This window comes from Brienomyrus brachyistius, unplaced genomic scaffold (genome assembly GCF_023856365.1).
Source record: "Brienomyrus brachyistius isolate T26 unplaced genomic scaffold, BBRACH_0.4 scaffold168, whole genome shotgun sequence".
NCBI lineage: Eukaryota > Metazoa > Chordata > Actinopteri > Osteoglossiformes > Mormyridae > Brienomyrus > Brienomyrus brachyistius.
Window position 1 is genome coordinate 7,808 of NW_026042443.1, and position 14,724 is coordinate 22,531.

The following is a 14,724-nucleotide window of genomic DNA, read 5'->3' on the forward strand; positions in this document are numbered from 1 at the left end:
TGTGTAAGCCACTGACTTTGTGTCACTCCAAAATTATAACACTTTAGTAATCAAACCACCTGAGATTTCTGAATTTTTCAGTCACCTATGTGAAGCCAACCCCTATGTCTATAAGCTCCAGAGCTCAAAGTCTTGGCTAGAAACATTTTTAATGTGTTGATTTCCATTTTCTCAGCAGCTCTGAGAATAGGTTTTTGAAACGTGTATTTTTAAAGTTGATTTAAATAAAAATAGAAGAATGCCATACTGAATTGTCTCAGATTATTTGTTCTGAGTTTGTGTTGGATGAAAACATTTGCAGCACTTTGGGGTAAATGTTTTTTAGATAGGTGAAATACTTTAAAAGGCATTTCAGACTTGATATGAAAAATGGCTGAGAGGCCTTAGACTCCAGAGGGTTAACGAGCAATGCCTGGTGCTCATTTAGTCTTACCTCTCATTCCTGCCCCGTGTTAATCGCTCCCATCGCTCTGCAGTGTTCCGCAGGTCTGTCATTGATGTTGGTGGCTGCTTCAGTTAGTCTGTTTGAGACTCATTGCAGTCCTCTTTGTTTTATGCTTTTGTATTTATCCTTTATAAAGCCCCTTTTGTTTGGGACCTTGGCTGCTCCCACTTGCTCCATTTCTGCCCATATGACACATTTTGTGCTTGAGAGTTCAACAGCTAATGATGAAGTCACTGTGTGATATTACTTAGAATTCAGTTTATTTGGTGGTAAATCAATTACTGCAGGAAGGAAGAGTGAATTAACGTTGCATAACTGATGGTCTAGTGAGTGTGAAGTAATCACATGAAGTCCTGGTGGTTTCATCATTGGTTCATGTTGAGCAACAGGAATTCGTGTATTAAATAATGAGTAACTAGTTTTAGCATTACTTAAATAAGCAGTATTCATCTAGCTATCCAATTAGATATTGATACACATGGACATTTGCTTTGCAGGGACTGCCATGTTATTCAGTGTAAAAATAATCACCATCAGTCATTTTTATATGTCTGGGGTTGATCCTAATTAACTTCTCCCTGCTCACAAATCCAGTTTCTTCAGCTAGTGCAAGGCAGGTCATTCCAGTTCCTCAGTATGTCTTGTACTATGCATATCTCAATGCAGTCCTCATTTCCTCCAGCATCACTGGTCTGCCCAGTCATCCATTAACTATCGAACAAGAGACTGAAAGACGGGAGGCACTAAATACTCATTTACATGCGCATTTACTTGTAACTGCTTATCACTTCTCCCCAAAACAGTTGGTGCTTATTGTGCATCTACATTTGGTAGTGTCCATTCAAAGTTTTCTAAATATTGCGATCAGCATGTGCCTGAGTGTGTCGTTACTGGATTGTAATTGTCCGTTGACTATTGACATGACCTGCAATGTGTCTCTGACCACAGAGTATGTGATGGGGAGGCATCCATGTCCTTCTGGAGACTGCATTTTACGCTTTCCGGAAAGCCTGCTTGGACTGTGCTGCCCATCTAGAGGAGCAGCAGCAGTGGTCCAGAGCCTCAAGACTGAATTAGGAAATCTACTACGGCCTCAGACTGTGTCAGTGAAGGACTTGGAGATTCTGAGAGTGCTGCTGGACATTATCCCGGTGTTTTATAGTTCTGAAAGACTCTCGGTAAATGAAGGACATGGGACTTTTGTATCCTCAAGATGCCTTCTTTCTTCCAATAAAAATGCTTTTCATTGCTGCAGCGTCTGCCTGTGTCTGACAGAGGGAAGGGGGAAGTGTGCAAGCTGGCCTCTTTCTCTAATCACTGTGTCTGAAACTTTTCTTGAAGTGGATGAGCAGCTTCCCTCCAAAAAATTAAGCTGTCTGACATCCAGACTGAAATCAACAGTTTGCAGGTGGTACTGGCCGTTGGTTCGGGGTCATCCAGGCTAACTCTGAAGTATGCGGTAACGCCATACAATTTTTTAAATTGACATGTCTTTGCATAAAACTTCTGGAGGGGGGGGGACCTTACCATACATCAAATTGACATTATGTCTCTGCATAAATAAGAAAAGTTACACATACAAGAAATCGGTGGAAAACTACACGTGTGTGTGCATGTGTATGTGAGCTGAAAATTGCTCTCCTGGTATACTTTTCCCTGCTCTTTCAGAATCTGGCAAGACTTGAAAATGTCATATTTGACCCTGGGATTTTATATTGAAGGAGTTGAGTCATATTTTCAGCATTTATAGTTCAGATATGCTTCTTTCAACTGGTATAACGGGTTTCATTCCCGTCACTAACTATCTACAGTCAACCATGACCCCGAAGTAGGGGGTCCTGTGGGGGATTTCTCACCTGCGACCATTTTCAGATGGCAATATGTCAAAGAATAAATGGTTATTTTAGAATGAATTTGCATCTGCTTACAGTATCTTCCTCAAATAACAAAACTATAGAAGAATATTGGATGTAGGTGTGGTGGTGACCCCACAGCAAGTGAACCAAAAACTGATGTTTGCAGGTCCATAATTTTGAAGTGCTTCCCCAGAGCTGAAAGAGCAGGGAAAACTATACCAGGAGAGCAATTTTCAGCTCTCTAGCATGCTTAGAAGCGAAGGTATGGTCTCCTGAAAACCCTTACAAATTATATGCATGATTCATAAGTGCAAAAAAGGGGCGTGGCACCCAACTTTGAAAGGGCCGTAACTTTGGACTGCATCAGAATTTTTCAATAAAACTTGGGGAATTTTCATTGTTCTCTATAAGGATCAACATATCAAGTTATCAAAATCAGGAATGATGCCCATGGAGCCCCTGCTTGATTTGGCATGGACTGACCCTCCTGTCAGGTGCCTGTCATGGTAATCACAGACTTACCTCTTCCAGCGACAAACTTCCTCGTCTTCCCTTCAATGCCCATACATACAAGAAAATCGCGCATAGGAGAAAATGGGGGGGGGGAAATTCAGCAGCGGTCTTCCTTGGATGTGGTAGCCGTTTCTCAGGCTCCCTGTCCAGAATTGAGCCCTGATTCCCCATGTACAGTGCATGTTTGTGTAATGTTGCTGCTATTTTCCCTGATGGCATTGCTTTGACCTCTGTGATGCTTTTTTTTTGTTCATTTCTATAGAATGAAAGCACAGTTCTTTGAGCACAAGTTGTTTTGTGATTAAGCTAAAATAAAGGGAAATGCAGATCTGCTCAAGGTGTGACGTCTGGCTTTCGCAGCGTGTTGTGGGATGGGTAGCTGTCTGTGTACCACAGAGGTGTGAAACTGCCATCAAACAAAAGCCCTGGCAGCAACAGGAGGACAGAAACGACCTATAATGATCATAATATTTTGTTGCATTACTCATAATCATAATCAGTTATTTTAAAGGTTATTTTTCCCAGCACCTGGCCGTTGCTTAACAAAATGTTACTTTGCTGCAGTTTCCTCAACTGCTTTTTTATGACCCTGAGTAGGACTAAATTGTATGTGGCCCGATGTCTCTAGGAATATTATTGTACGTTTCCTACCTTCACCGGGCATAAACCGTTGGAAAGGCAAAGTGATTCAAAGATATTACAAGGCATTAAACACTACTAAAAAATGAGCATACCTGTGTTTTTATAGAAAGGTGTAACTTTATTGCACATTCATAAACATAAAACAGGGCAAACTGGGGTGCAGGGTTTCACAGGCAGGAGAGCTCCAACCCCTCTCCCCTGAATGATGTCCTCTGCACCCCATAATCAAAGTTCCTCCCCAACATTTATTTTTCTTGTTTTATTTTTATCATGTCCTGTCCCTCTGGTGTGCTGTACAACCTTGGCCGGAGGTTAGCTTTTTTTCCGGAAGTGGTTAACCAGCCGGCCAAAGGTCTGTATGCCTGGGTGACAGGCACACTCAGGGGAATGAGCATCCACACACATGTGGATGCCCTGGCTGTTCCTGAAAAAAAACATGTAGCCGGATTCTTCTTCCTTTGTGCTCTCATGAATCCGCTGGCCCTCAGTGGCTGTGACTACCGGCCCGTGGTGGTCACATACCACCTCACCAGCCTGGAACTGCCAGGTGGCGCAGACTCCCTTCCCCGCAATGTCCACCGCAAGTCCCTTCCACTTCTGCTTGTGGATGAGCTCCTGGATGTGGCTGGAATCAATGGCGGTGTCCACCGAACCCACTGGTCTCCAGTCCTTGAGGACGCTGGCTGCGCTTTGGAATGTTGCTTCTCCAGCCTTGGTTCCTGATCCAAGCGTCGACCCGGGACTCGGTGGGCTGCTGTCTGCCAAAGTGTACTGTCAAGAACAAAGCAAATTGTTGTTAGGAAGACTATGTAGATAGGATTGCTTATCAGTAAAGTGCTTTAAAAATTAGTGCTACAAACAATACTCACAGAGGACATGCTGGACACGCATCCTCATCTTCAGCCAGCACTCAGAGCTGTCGCTGAAACTGGCCCGACCTGTGTCCCTACAGTCTTGTCTGGGATGTCGCCATCCAGGGTCACGGGGTGGATTCGAAGGAGCTGATGGAATGCTGCCTGGACATCATCTGCTGGTTGGACGCCAGGGCAGCATCCCATGCGGCGCCATGGGCAGAACAGCTGGATCCTTCCTCTGTGGAGTCGGCGCTGGGATTAAAAAAAACACACAAAGTTTTACGGTTATTGTTCAGTGGTGAGGGCTTTGGTTTTGTGTCTTGATGTTGGTAAGTGTGTTGACAAACGGAAAACATGCCTACCTTGAGTCACCTGCCAGCTTCTTCAGCAGCTTATTGGCCAGCACCACATTCCATGACTTTTATCCGGTAGTGCTTGTCAGCCGTTGCAGTGGAATGCGTGAGGTAATCGGCTACCAAGGACGACTTCTGGTCACTCAAGTCCTTGGTGGCCGTCTCAAAGATGCGCCGGGCCGTTTGGCTGGTGACTGGATCCAGCTTGTATCTAAAATACAAAACGAATAAGATTTATTAATACATCTCGCACAACACATGACAACATGTATCTAGAACAAATTATAGGGGAATGAATCATGATTAGCTCACTTTTGGTGCAGCCGGTTCAGGTCTCCTCCCAGGTCATCAGTCGTCGTCCCGGTTCTCTTGGAGCTCAGAAGCTGTAGCCCTTCCCATGTGAAGATGTCAAACTACTGTTGACAGAGGAAGAGATTTAATTTCTGCTTTTGAAATAAATGACAATAAATCTTTTCAAGCTTGCTTACTGCCTCCTCCTCAGAGGACAATGCAAATGTGGCCACTCGCCGTGCCGACATCTTGTTCCTTCACCTCAATCACCGCATGGTCGGATTCGGTCCTGCTCCTGGACCTGCACAAGACAATGATGTCCCACTGATTAATAAGCGAATTGGCAAAAAGGAAAAGTGAAGACAAAAAGAATACAATACTTGCGGTCATGTGCTCCATCATGCCTGGTCGCTGTAGATGCTTCAGAATGACCGTGACCTCCAGGTAGTAGAGGACAAGAGAGATGTTGGGTGATACATTGGGCGGAGCTTAATTTGGTTCTGCTTCTGATGTCATAAGCGGGAGGGGGCGTATCCCTTATTCTGATTGGTCGAGGGGTTATGTCCATATATGGTATACATGCTTATGCCACGTGTTGCGCCATATGGTTTGGGAGGTAAGGGTTGCCATTAAACTTTAATAGAATAAAAATACATTAGATGTGTTTTAATTATAGTTTTTAAGGAATAATGAAACGTATAGCAGGATTAATGCAAGCTAAGATGCACGTCTAGCAGGGGGGGTCCGTCTGGCCATAGCCACGTGTTAGTAGGCACAAGCGCCACGGTGTATTTTTTGAAAGAAAAGCAGGCGGGATTTAAACAAGTACAAACATGCCCAAAAGAATCAGAAGAGCAAATGCTGAATTTAAACAAGCACAAGAGCGATATTATGTGGTACCTTGGGCGGAGCTTAATTTTGCTCCGCTTCTGACGTCATAAGTGGGAGGGGGGCGTATCCTTTATTCTGATTGGTCGATGGCTTATCTCTATACACCATACATGCTTATGCCACGTGTTGCCGATAGGGGGCCATTTGGATTGGGATATTGCCGTTAAACTTGTAATGTATTTTTATTCTATTAATGTATTTTATTGTGTTTTTTTAAATTACGTTTTTAAAGAATAATAAAACATCGAGCAGGATGATGGCAAGTTAGCGCATACACGTTAAGCGGGGGGTCCGTCCACCTCGTAGCCGCGTGTTGGTAAGCGCCACGGCGTATTTTAAGAAGAAAGCACCAAAAGAAGAAAAACTTTAGTGTTATTTTAAAATAAAAGCAGGGTGATTTTAAACAAACATGCCCGAAAGAAGCAGAAGAACAAATTTAAACAAGCGCAAGCGAAGTCAATAAACATACCGCACGTCGTTTTAAAAGAAGAGAGCACACGTTACATTTAACCACCACGAAAGACTTTAGTGATATTTACCAGGTTGGAGAAAGCATGTAAGCGGCAAAATTTTAGAAATATGACGAAACGAACCCGGAGCTCCGTCACATGCGGCTTGTCTGTTTGAACAACGCAGGGCGGAATGGCCGATCGCTAGTCCGGCGCATGCGCACCCACGCCAACACCCCTTTCAAAATGGCGACGACAGCGGAGCGCCTGTTATTTCAAATAAAACCTCTATAACCGTAATGTTTTTAAGGAATGAAGCACTTTTCTACCAATGTGAATAACAAAGTAAAGCGCTCTGAGCATTTTCGACAACAATAATCAAAGAACGCGGTTAATTCTTGTTTAAACGAGCGCATGCGCATAGATCCACACAGCATTTCCTTTATTGAGCCAGCTCGTTGCATCAAGCAACTGTCAAATGGTGAACAATTGTCAAATTGTTGCCGGTCTCATACAGACAGTGCCGACCATGAGTTTAACACCGGCGACGCTCCATAGCCGTGACTTAGTGCCGCTAAACCCAACATGGGCGCCCCGCAAACCGTGGAGGTAACGCAAGCATGGAGCTCTGTGCAGCATATTCTCGCATAAAGAATGTATCTGTGTAAAACTCGAGAGAAAGTTTGAACAAAGTGAGATTGACGGGGAATCATTAGACCAGCCCCCTTTGTGGCAATAGCAACCAATAAGATGAGAGAAGGATGTACTTAACCATGGTGAAAAGCGTATTAATACCCACCACGCCTGTGAGCCAGCACTCAGAAGATGAGACACACCTCCCCAGCGAGCAACGTCGTGCAAACAGACAACTTCGACTATCCCGACGTCTCCTGAAGTGACCACACAGCCGGATCCGTCCTGTCAGCTGCCTCTGATAGACGAGCATACTTTTGGACTGCTGCTGAACAACGCTGAAATCGACCCTCAGCGGTCACCATCCTGGTCTCCACCGATACAGCCAGTGACTTTTGGGCTGCGACTTGACAACTCACCAGAGCCTTTTGACCTTCAGCAGGCCGCATCATGGGGTCCATAAGGCGACCCCGTGCCTTTCATCGTCACCCCCTTCGAGCCCACCGTGGGCGCAATGGCCGGCATTGATGGTTGAGGCTGCGGAGGTGACCCCGCATGTATTCTTGGGAGCACCACGGTCCCTGTCACCGACGCTCGAGGAGCTCTGTCAGAGTTTTTCTGCGCTGTCATTGTCTGAAGATGTTGTGGATGGGAGCATCACTGACTCGGCTATGAAAATTATCAAAGGGGCTCTTGCCTGCATTCTGGATCATGTGATCGAGGAGGACTTGGAGGACTGTGTAGGTTGCTCTGTGATGCATCCTAGCCAGCTTCGGCACACGTGCCTGTACGATCCCGAGCCATTTTACTTCTTTCACAATTTTGAAAAGTTGGTCAAAAAGCTGTATAGACCATGGTTTAAACATATCATCACAAAAGCGGTGTCGGTGTTCAATCCCCACCCCTCCCCCATGAAAGTACAGGGCGCTGTTGAAGCCGTTATGTTTGATCTTAAAGCTGAAATAAACATACGGGAGAAATTGCGCGAGTTGAAATGTGAAGTTGAAGGGGCAGATTACGAGGGGGCTATAGATGACGCATATAATGAATTCTGTATTTTGCACGCATACAAACCACCCCAGGCTGCTGTGTAAACGCTGAACTATGTGATCGAAATGTTTCTGACAATTTTTGCATGCATTCTAAATAAAGAGTTGACTCAAAAACCACTGTGCCATTATTGCTAGAGGTACATGATGGATGACAAGCACTTGAAGCGTGTCTATTGTACACCATCAAACCCTGGGTCTTTTGGAGGCCCCGACAGATTATACTGATCTCTGATAGATGAAGAAGGTGTGTGTAATATAAATAAGAAAAGTTGCTACATGGCTATCTGGTGAAGATGCATACACATTACATAAACCGATCAGGTTTAACTTTAAAAGGAACAGAGTCTTTGTGACTAATATCGATTCTCAATGGCAAGCTGACTTGGGGGACATGTCGGCTTACGCGGAACAGAATGACGATTTTAAACACATGTTAACGTGTATAGACATTCTATCAAAATACGCATGGGTACAATGTCTTAAAAGCAAGATGGGGGCAGAGGTAAAGAAAGTGTTTGAAAACATTCTCTCTGAAGGCAGGACCCCTAAAAGGCTACAAACCGATCACGGGACAGAGATTTTTTTATTTTTTTTTAACGCGTCGTTTCATAAGCTTACCGAGAAACATGGAATAATACATTTCGCCACTGGTAACGATGTCAAGGCGTCTGTAGTGGAAAGGTTTAGCGACACATTCGTGTCTTTTAATGTGTAGTTATTTTACAGCTTATAATTCAAGAAGGTATGTAGACATTGTACAAGATCTAGCGATCGCTTACAATAATAAAATGACCATTAAAATGAAGCCGGTTGAGGTTAATGCACAGAATGCGGCCCAAGTCTTCAACAACGTTTATGGTTTGATGCCGAGTATATCTAAAAAGCATCGTCATAAGTTTAAAAATGGTGATGTGGTCAGGGTGTCTAAAGCACGTGGAAAATTCACCAAAGGATATGAGCAAACATTTACGGATGAGTATTTTACCATAGCCGAACATCTACCTAGAGCACCACCGGTGTATAGGTTAAAAGATTATGACGACGATATCATAGAGGGGACATTTTACGCCGAAGAGCTACAAAAGATCAGACTAGGCAAAGACAAAAACTTCAAAGTTGAGAAAATTGTTGCGGAAAAAACGCTGGGTGGTCAAAATGTTTGTAGTGAAATGGCAGGGATGTCCAGACAAATTTAACAGCTGGGTTGCTGCTAAACAAGTAGTTGACGTATAAGTGCGACGGCCCGTGTTTGTAGCGTTCAGTTCCATCAAAAACAGCCATGGAGGAAAGCGGCTTTTATGTCACGCTCCCAAGCAATGCGTCTATGGATGTTTTCCCGCACAATACCATATCGAGCTACACGACAAAACTAGCCAAGCCGATTTGAACTGAATGGTAAATGGGAAGTAGGATTAGCCGAAATCCATTACCCACGTACATGGGATACACTGGTAGAAGAAGACACCTTGTTTTACGTGACAGGATGGATGTCGTTACCGTCGACCTACAGTACAAGCTAAAGGCGGGATATTAGAGATATTGAAAACCTAATCAGTGAGACGAATGAGGTTCTAGGAATGTCAAAACTAAAATTTGACTATAGCGTGATAAACAAAGTGTATATGGTCGGACCCCCGCACGTTGCCTTTAAAGCGAAAGGTAATCTTGCACGGATGCTGGGGTTTGTGCCTGATGTATTTCAGAAGATTGGCGATAGACCAGTGGCACCGTACCCCGCCGACATAAGCGCCGGTTTTTACACAATTTACATGTATTCAGACATTGTCGAGCATCAAAGAGTGGGTGACAGCTACGTGCCTCTTTTACGGGGTGTACATATAGCTGGGGAACACAACTCGATGGTCACAATGTCTTATGACAGGATTCATTATGTGTCGCTCTGCAAGAATCACATTGATATAGTCATTGAGTTAGTCTCAGCAGAACAAGACGATACCCTTCCGATACGGGAAAACGATAGTAAAACTGCATTTCAGGCCGGTTAAGCAGTACTACCCCCAATGTACAGCGCCGATGGCTTTTCAGATCCACATAGATATGTGGAATACTACAGAAACCAGGCGGGAAACGGGCTACCCGGATACAATGGGGCCCCCGTTATGTACGGCGGTGGTCTGGGGGGGCTTTTTCGAGGCCTCCTCAGAATGGCTGTGCCATTTCTTAAAAGGACTTTCAATATGGCGAAGCCGCATTTAAAATCGGCCGCCCAAAATATCGTTAAAGACGTAGTAACAGGAGCCATGACGGGTCAATTGACAGCACAGCCGCAAGAGGGCTCGGGGCTCATGGTGCTTGCTCGCGGCAAGCGGCATAGACCCCCTGGGGATCGAATTACCTCCGCTAAAAAACGCAAAGCAATACCCAAGAGAGGCACAGTAGTCAAAAAGAAGCGCGAGAAGAAGGTGGCCAAAAAAGCACAGAGAAGAAGCTACATTTTCTAAAACTATGGCCCTCATTCACAACATGTCGGAAGAGTGTATGAAATCAGAATTGGACATTTTTGCATTACCGTACACGCAAGCAAGCATTGATAAGAATATATACGTGGAAGTGCCACCACTCTCAGCCTTAACTGATAATGGCCCCCTGGAGTTTTTTATCGCCGGTAATGGGGAAGATTACCTAGATCTCAACAACACGCTACTGCATCTCCGGTGTCGGATCACAAGAGCTAACGGTACAAACATTGACGCAGGGGCAAATGTGGGAGTCATAAATTACCCGATCGCCTCGATTTTCTCACAAGTGGACGTATCCCTGGGTGACCGGCTAGTGAGCCAATCTAGCAACACTTACCCTTACAGAGCGATGATAGTGCCTGCTTAATTATAGCGTTGGTACGCTCTCCAGACAGTTTACCTGCGGGTTGTTTTTCAAAGACAGCAGTACAGGAATGAATGAGACAGACCCGCAAGGCCTTAACGCGGGGCTAGAGAAAAGAGCCGCATTTTCGGCAAGGAGCAGCGTTTTCGATTTGATGGGCCCAATACACTCTGACATATTTTTTCAGGAGCGGCTAATGCTAAATGGGGTCGACGTCAAAATTAAAATGGTCCGAAACAAAGATGAGTTTTGCCTCATGAGCGGTGATGCAGCTGAGCAGTACTCGCTCAAAATAGTATCGGCATCCCTCTTTGTTAAAAAAGTTTCTGTATCGACGGCTGTCAAACTGGGGCACGCGAGCGCATTGCTGACAGCCAACGCGAAATACCCGATCGAGAGAGTATGTATGAGAACTTTTAGTGTGGCCGCGGGTAGCCGTGTCTGCGCTCAAGAAAATTTGTTTCTAGGTCAGCTGCCTAAAACCGTAGTTATCGGGCTTGTAGATAATATGGGTTTTATGGGCGCGTACGATCGAAACCCCTTCAATTTTCAACATTACGACGCTGAATTTGTAGTGCTTTACGTAGATGGCCAGCAGTATCCCTCTAAACCCTTTCAACCAGATTTTATCCGAGGAAACGTGGCCCGTGAATATTAGTTTGATTTTGGCTACGGGGAGACATTTGAAAAACGAGCCTTTCGCTGTTGACAGAAACGAGTATATAAATGGTTACACTTTGTACGCCTTTACATCCCTCGTCGGGTGACAAGTTAATCAGCATCTCTCCATGGTTAAAAGCGGAAATATGCGCCTGGAGATGAGGTTCCGCCAGCCGCTGGCCAGGACTGCGACATTGATAGTTTACGCATCATTCGACAATATAATCGAGATTAACCAAAGGAGAAATGTATTGTACGATTACTACTAGTCATGAACACCTTGGAGCTATCCAACATCCTTGGCAGAAACCGCTGGACTGCTAGACATTTTTATGGGGTGTTGGCTTGTGACGAGCTGGAGGATGTAAAACTTGAAAAATTACCCGCAATCTTCATCGTCAACACACATCCGAGTTGGGCACCCGGTGAGCACTGGCTGGCGCTTTTCATCGGTACTGACAGCACCGCAGAGTTTTTCGACTCCTACGGAAATCCTCCGGATCACCCCAGCTTTCCGAGGGTCATAAACGCTTTTATGACAAAGCACTGTGACCGTCTCGTTTGCAACGCGAAGCAGCTTCAAAGCGATCTCAGTGTGACGTGTGGACAACATTGCATTTTTTATTTAATTAACCGCTGTAGAGGCTTTTCTTTTTGCAAAATTATATCGTTTTATAGCAATGATTTAAAAAAGAACGATGCTATGGTTTCTCATTTTGTTTCTAAATTTAAATATATCAATCGTGTGAAAAATATGTTTACCAAAATGCAGATGGTGAGATGTTGTAAGGCTTTGAAAAAGATTGTGCATGACAAATAAAAAACACAAAGACAAAATATCACGTTTGAGTGTTTTAATTAAGTACAAAAGCATTTTAAAATACAAGCCAGTCGGGTCTTAAGAATTTCCGTGGGGTTCGCGGTGACCGACCATCTCGGGGTGTCCCGTCACGCCGCTCCTCGGTGCGGGGCTTGTTCTTGATCGACTCTATGAGACGTCCGACATCTTGGTTAGGTATGAGGGTGCAAGGCATGTTGAGTCTAGCCAGGCCTTGTAGAAATTCTCCCCACCCCACAGGCCTTTTCCCCTCGTTCACGTTATGCGGGTTGGTAATGTTTTTAAGCAAATCGAGCATGTGGGATCCAGTGGTAGTTGTACCATTGAAAACACACTCCCCGCGCGGATTCCACGCAGTGACGGCAGAGTTTTCATGCATTTTACCCATTATATATTCAGCCTTTTTCTTGTTACGCGAAGCAACATTTTTAATGACTTCGTCCATAATGGAATCCCCAGTAACGGTGGCACGTGCCGCCACAGCATTATCTATCATGGACTCTTCAGGAGGAAGTGTTAACACTAGATTTACCGAGTTTTTATTCTCTGCTGAGAGTCCCAAGGTGTTTGTCACCCCTGCTGTGATTTTCGCAGGTCTTCAGCCCCATCCTCCTCCTGCTTTTGTTGTGCAAACACACCCATTACCTGTGAGGCCTGGCGCATTTGCATTTTTTACTCAGAGTAGCTCAAATCCAAGGCAGGCTAAACCTCTGTGTGTGACATGGAAACCTTCACAAAAGTCTGCCATATCTATACCAAATATCCCACACGCTGACTGACCTGCAAATATGAAAGACGCACATTCACAAAATATATGGAAACACAAGTCTGTGTTATTTATAAAACAAATTGAGTGAAAATAGAATGAAAAGTTGCTAATAGAATGAAATGAATAAAATGAAAACATGCTAACACTTCAGTCTCCAATGCATGTTTGTATATAAATGTCATAAGCTGAGTGAAGTCATGGTCCATGGTTTTTGACATGCTCATACACATACAGAATAAAATGTCATTTCATTTTCATTGGCCATCACTGAATTATAACACCAAAAGTGAATTTTGTTTTTGTGTGATCTCTCCAGCTTTGCATGTTTGGCTGTTCATGTAAAAATTGATGTATCCGTGCCTCAGTTCCAGGTTCATCTCTTCGTCATCTTTCTGCCTTTTGTCTCAGTGGTTACTGTCCCACACAGTCTGTCTATCTTTCAAAGTCTGTGTTTGCAGCGTTTGAAAACCCAGTGACCATCATCCCTGTATTTGGCAATGGAGTTCCTTGGCTATAAGAATCGGAAACAATCTTCTTTTTCCTTTCCACCCTGTAGATGCTTTGTACAGAACGTAGGCATTCACCGCCACCAAGTCCAGCATGTTGTAAAACACAGCTACTGGCCACTTGCTTGTTGCTGCTCGTACTGAATACATGCGCGCCATTCTAAACACTGACGTGGAGAATTCCTCTCCCTGTGCAGTGTCCTTTGCCAATGGAGGAAGTTCACGGCAAACGTTATTCACCATGCCCAGTAAAGTGAAGCAGTCTGTGTGACAGTGACAGTGAGGTGAAGAAATTGTCCATTGTGACATTTCTCCCGTCATCCAGAAATGACTCCATCAGACTCATGACCACGTTCTCTGCCAGCCTTCACCAAGAACTGTGCTGAAAGTTTCACTCCAGGAGAACACATGAACATAGATGTACAGCTGTTCTCGACCAAGGTTCATTGTCCATGCAGTATATTTACATTTACATTTACAGGATTTGGCAGACGCCCTTAGCCAGAGCGACTTACATAAGTGCTTTGAGACTCTGCAATGAATTTCCGATGCTAGCTCAATAAGGACCCCAGCTACGAATACTATCTCTGAGAACGCCATTGAGTAGTGCAGAATTTTTATTTTATTAAATTTTTTTAAAACACACACCAGAAAAAGAGTCGAGTAAGAATATAGAAGTTCTACGTCAGGTATTTCTGAAAAAGAAAAGTTTTGAGTCGTCGCTTGAAGACATTCAAGGATTCAGCTGTTCGGACATCTAGGGGGAGTTCATTCCATCAATTAGGTGCCAGGACAGAGAAGAGCCGAGATGCGTGTCTTCCTTGTGCCTTGAGGGGAGGTGGGACCAGTCGAGCAGTGCTGGAGGATCGGAGAGATCGTGGTGCAGAGCGGGGTGTGATGAGGTCCTTTAGGTAGGATGGTGCCAGAGAATTTTTGGCTTTGTATGCGAGCATCAGTGTTTTGAATCTGATGCGTGCAGCTACAGGAAGCCAGTGGAGGGAGCGCAGCAAAGGAGTGGTGTGGGAGAACTTGGGAAGGATGAAAACAAGACGAGCAGCTGCATTCTGAATCAGTTGGAGGGGACGGATGGCGCTCAGTGGTAAACCCGCTAGAAGCGAGTTGCAGTAG